Raw genomic sequence first — 6,417 nt, forward strand, 5'->3', positions numbered from 1 at the left:
TTAGAGTTCATTTATTCTAATGCAAGCACTGCAATTTTGATAAGGCTGCCACTTAAACTTTCCTCACATGAACAAACTTAAGTGGTTTTTGCAGCCTGGTCTTGTCCTCTCCCTTCCTTAAGAGGATTCATACACACTTTTTATCCAGGAGCCCAGTTTACCTAATATCTGCTGCACATTCAAATTCAGCCAGCATTTATCTAGCCAATACTAGAAACTTTCACACATTTTATTTACCCATTTTTCCCTAAGATCAGAGAGTCTAGGTCAATGGCATCCTAGGATGCTAATCCAGCTATCCCATCTCTTAAATTCACTCAATTTTTCCCAGACTTGTTTTGAGTCTCATTGCAGAGATGAAGAAGGAGATTTTGCCAAAGGGGGAGGGGAGCATAGCCTCTCTAGCCTCTTTTCCTCACCAGTCCCCCTTGCACCCTGTGTTACAGCTGTCCTAACAACTTAAATTTCCTAGTGTGCCATGCTGTTTTGCACCTCTGCTTCCTTTCATTCATGCTGCTTTCTCTTTTCTCTCTCTACTGACTTTTCTACCCTGTAATCTGATTGTATGTACTTCTTCAAGATTAACTTAACTGCTACCATATCTGTGAATATAAAGGTAGTACAGCCTAGTGATTAAGAATAGGAGCCCTAGGGGCCGGCCCAGTGGTGCAGTGGCCTCACAACTGTACGCCCCTGAGGCTAGCAACCAGCTACACTGGGTCTGGGTACCAATTCAATAGAGGACAATTGCAATAAGAGTGTGCTAATAGGTGGGACCGAGATGGCGGAGTGAGTGGTCTTCGTCTCTCCCCTGTTGAATCTACAACTAATTGGACATTCACCGATTAACAAAGGATATCTAGATAGCATCTCAAGACACCTAAGAGTCTCGTACTACTATACATCAGAAGGTAGACGGACTTCCCCCGGGGAGGAGGTGGAAATAGGTGAAAACTCTCCAACCCCCGACTCCCGACCCCCAGACAGCCTAGTTCCTGCAGGAGGCTCTCGTCCAGTGGACGCCCCCATAGCATCACCACACACCAAGGGTGGGAGTGTGCACTCACCAGCGAAGTGACAGTGGAAACAGGTGACAACAGCCCTACTCAAGCCCCCCATGATTACACCTAAGCCCAGGGGGAATCTCCAGGGTCCCGCACCCACCAGCAGGGAAGGCCTCTGCTCGCCATTAGCAGGGAGGCCCCGCCAAGAATCCAGAACAAAGGGAAGCTCCCAGCGGGCGGATTCCCTGGCATGGCACCAGACCGCAAGCTGCTGCAGGGCCCACGGTCTCTGGCACACAGGTTGGTGCAGGGGGCGTCCGGACTTCCCATGGACGTGCTTGGGGACACGGTTGGAGGTCCAGCACCCGGCTCTGCAGCCCGGGGGGAAGCTCCGGGGTCCCACACCTCCCCGGCAGGGAAAGCCTCTGCTCACCATTAGCAGGGAGGCCACGCCCAGAATCCAGGACAAAGGGAAGCTCCCGGCGGGCAGATTACCTGGCATGGCACCAGACCTCAAGCTGCTCCTGGGCCCATGGTCTCCGGCACACAGGTCGGTGCAGGGGGTGCCCGGACTTCCCGTGGATGTGCTTGGGGACTGGGTGGAGCTCCAACACCTGACTCTGTGGCCCGGGGGGATGCTCCAGGGTCCCGCAACCCCCCCCAGCAGGGAGGGCCTCTGCTCGCCATTGGCAGGGAGGCCCCACCCAGCATTCAGAACACCAGGAAGTTCCCTAGAGCAGAATTCCCCACAAGGCAGCAGCTTATAAGCCACCACCAGGCCAACGGACTCTGGCCGTGTCCCAGACAAGGCAAGGGACTCCCAGAGATCCTGTGAGAATGGAATGGGGCAGAGTGGAGCTCTGGTGAAATGGCTATGTAGCCCAAGGGGGAACTCCAGGTTCCTACAGCAGCCTCAGTGAAAGCCTCTACACAGCACTAGTGGAGAGGTCCCGACTGGCAATCACAAGGCGGGAAGACCCTGGGGCAAAAGTAGCACAGCTAGGTGAGCTAATGACAGACTGCAGAAGATACCCATAGCTCTGCTGGGACCTATAGTGGACAAGTGTGATCTTGTGGGCTCTGTTAGGGACAAAGTGGTGATTATAGGTGATCCTGCTCCTGGCTGCTTGGACAGCCCACAACACCACTGCAGACCACAAGGAGGGAGCACATCGAAGTGGGCTGCAACAGTAGGCACCAGGAGCCTGAGGCCCACTTGCGATTGACCCCACAACCGACCAGGGACCCCACAGGACCACTGTGACGACGAGGAGGGGTCCAGGTCCAGTCAGTAACAGCTGACAGGGTTCCTGGTTGGTGCAGTCCAAACAGCTGCCCCCCACACACACACTAGTCGCAATAAGTGGAAGCAGCGACTAAACTCTATCTCTATGCGGAGGCACAGATCCACACCATCAAGCAGTATGAAAAAATATATTAAATCTCCAGAACAGAAGGAAAATGATAAGCACCCAGAAAACAATCCCAAAGACAATGAAATCTATAACCTAATGATGATGATTTCAAAACTGCCATGATTAAAAAACTCAAGGAGTTAAAAGAGAATTCAGATAGACAACTCAATGAGTTCAGGAGCTATGTCACAAAAGAGCTTGACACTATAAAGAAGAACCAATTATAAATACTGGAGATGAAGAACACAATGGAGGAGATTAAGAAAAATCTGGACTCTCTGAACAGTAGGGTCGATAATATGGAGGACAGAATTAGCAATTTGGAGGATAGGAATATAGAAATGCTGCAGACAGAGGAGGAGAGAGAACTAAGACTAAAAAGAAATGAAGAAACTCTCCGAGAATTATCCGACTCAATTAGGAGATGCAACATAAGGATTATAGGTATACCAGAAGGAGAAGAGAAGGAGAAGGGGGCAGAAGGCCTGTTCAAAGAAATAATAGCTGAGAACTTTACAAACTTGGGAAGAGAGATGGAACTTCATGTGACAGAAGCCAATAGATCTCCAAACTTTATTAACGCAAGAAGACCAACCCCAAGGCATATAGTAGTGAAACTAGCAAAAGTCCACAACAAAGAGAAAATACTAAGGGCAGCCAGGCAGAAGAAAATAACTTACAAAGGAAACCCCATAAGGCTATCAGCAGATTTCTCAGGAGAGACCTTACAGGCTAGAAGAGATTGGAATGAAATATTCAAAACTCTGAGGGACAAAAACCTGCAGCCAAGAATACTCTACCCAGCAAAAATATCCTTCAAATACGATGGAGAAATAAAAACTTTCCCAGATAAACAAAAGTTAAGGGAGTTCATCGTCACAAAACCTCCTCTTCAAGAAATGCTCAGGAAGAACCTCATTCCTGAAAAATCAAAAAAAGGAAAGGGGTTATAAAATCCAGAACAAAGAAGATAAGCAGAAGGACAATAACACAAAGTAACTGCTCTCCATCAGGACAAAATGCAAAAGAACCGGAAAACAAGTGATAAAATGGCAACGGTAGGCCCCCACGTTTCAATAATCACTCTAAACGTGAATGGATTGAACTCTCCAATCAAAAGGCACAGAGTGGCAGGCTGGATCAAAGAACAAGATCCAACAATATGTTGCCTCCAGGAAACACACCTCAGCCCCAAAGACAAACACGACTCAAAATGAACAAAAGAAAGCAGGTGTTGCCATACTTATATCAGACAAAGTAGACTTCAAAGCAAAACAGATAAAGAAAGACAAAGAGGGGCAGTATATAATGATAAAAGGGATGCTCCACCAGGATGACATAACACTTATAAATATATACGCACCTAACACAGGAGCACCAAAATTCGTAAAGGAACTATTAACAAAACTAAAAGGAGACATCAACAGCAATACAATAATAGTAGGGGACCTCAACACCCCATTAACACCAATGGACAGATCATCCAGACAGAAAATCAATAAGGAAATTATAGAATTAAATGAAAAATTAGATCAGATGGACCTAATAGATATATATAGGACACTTCATCCAAAAACAGCAGGTTACACATTCTTCTCAAGCGCGCATGGAACATTCTCAAGGATAGACCATATCTTGGGAAACAAAGCAAGCATCAATAAGTTCAAGAGGGTTGAAATAATATCAAGCATCTTATCTGATCATAATGCTATGAAACTAGAAATCAACTACAAGAATAAAGCTGGGAAAGGGACAAAAATGTGGAGACTAAACAACATGCTACTGAACAAACAATGGATTATTGAGGAAATTAAAGAAGAAATCAAACATTATCTGGAGACAAATGAAAATGAAAACACACCATACCAACTGATTTGGGACGCAGCAAAGGCAGTCCTAAGAGGGAAATTCATTGCAATACAGGCTCACCTCAATAAGCAAGAAAAATCTTACATAAACAATCTCAAACGACACCTAACAGAATTAGAAAAAGAAGAACAAACAAAGCCCAAAGTCAGTAGAAGGAGGGAAATAATAAAAATTAGAGCAGAAATAAATGATATTGAATCAAAAAAGACAGTAGAAAGGATCAATGAAACAAAGAGTTGGTTCTTCGAGAAAATCAACAAAATCAACAAACCCTTAGCCAGACTCACTAAAAAAACAAGAGAGAAGTCTCAAATAAATAAAATTAGAAACAAGAGAGGAGAAATCACAACAGATACTGAAGAAATACAAAGGATCATAAGAGAATACTATGAAAAACTATATGCCAACAAATTGAACAACCTAGAAGAAATGGATAAATTCCTAGACTCATACAACCTACCCAAACTGAATCAAGAAGAAATAGAGAATCTGAATAGACCAATCACAAGTAAAGAAATAGAAACAGTAATCAAAAAGCTCCCCAAAAATAAGAGTCCAGGACCAGACGGCTTCTCTGGAGAATTCTACCAAACATTCAAAGAAGATTTAATACCTATCCTTCTCAAACTATTCCAGAAAATAGAGGAAGATGGAGCACTCCCTAATACATTCTATGAAGCCAACATCACCCTGATCCCCAAACCTGACAAGGACAACACAAAGAAGGAAAACTACAGGCCAATATCACTGATGAACATAGATGCAAAAATCCTCAACAAAATTTTGGCAAACTGAATACAGCAATATATCAAAAAGATTATGCACCATGATCAAGTGGGATTTATACCAGGGACACAGGGATGGTTCAACATCCACAAGTCAATCAACGTGATTCACTACATTAACAAAATGAGAAACAAAAACCACATGATCATCTCAATAGATGCAGAGAAAGCATTCGACAAGATCCAACATCCATTTATGATAAAATAGGTATAGAAGGAAAGTACCTCAACATAATAAAGGCCATGTATGACAAACCCACAGCCAACATCATACTCAACGGACAAAAACTGAAACCCATCCCTCTGAGGACAGGAACAAGACAAGGGTGCCCACTTTCACCACTCCTATTCAACATAGTACTGGAGGTGCTGGCCAGAGCAATTCGGCAGGAAAAAGAAATAAAAGGAATCCAAATAGGCAACGAAGAAGTAAAACTCTTGCTGTTTGCAGACGACATGATCTTATATATAGAAAACCCCAAAGAATCCATAGAAAAACTATTAGAAACAATCAACAACTACAGCAAAGTTGCAGGGTATAAAATCAACATACATAAATCAGTAGCATTTCTATATGCTAACAATGAACTAACAGAAAAAGATCTCAAGAACTCAATCCCATTCACGATCGCAACAAAAAGATAAAATACCTTGGGATACATTTAACCAAGGAAGTGAAAGATCTATACAACGAAAACTACAAGATCTTCTTGAAGGAAATCAACGATGACATAAAGAGATGGAAAGACATTCCATGCACATGGATTGGAAGAATAAACAGTTAAAATGTCCATACTACCCAAAGCAATCTACAGATTCAACGCTATCCCAATCAGAATTCCAATGTCATTCTTTACAGAAATTGAACAAAGAATCCTAAAATTCATATAGGGCAACAAAAGACCCCAAATTGCTAAAGCAATCCTGAGAAAGAAGAACAAAGCTGGAGGCATCACAATCCCTGACTTCAAAACATACTACAAAGCTACAGTAATCAAAACAGCATGGTACTGGTACAAAAACAGGTCCACAGATCAATGGAACAGAATTGAAAGCCCAGAAATAAAACCACACATCTACGGACAGCTAATCTTTGACAAAGGAGCTGAGGGCCTACAATGGAGGAAAGAAAGTCTCTTCAACAAACGATGCTGGGAAAACTGGACAGCCACATGTAAAAGAATGAAAATCAACCATTCTTTTCCACCATTTACTAAAATAAACTCAAAAGGGATCAAAGACCTAAAGATTAGGCCTGAAACAATAAGTCTTCTAGAAGAGAATATCAGCAGTACACTCTTTGACATCAGCTTCAAAAGAATCTTTTCGGACACCATAACCCCT

The sequence above is a fragment of the Equus asinus genome, chromosome 20 (assembly GCF_041296235.1).
Source record: "Equus asinus isolate D_3611 breed Donkey chromosome 20, EquAss-T2T_v2, whole genome shotgun sequence".
NCBI lineage: Eukaryota > Metazoa > Chordata > Mammalia > Perissodactyla > Equidae > Equus > Equus asinus.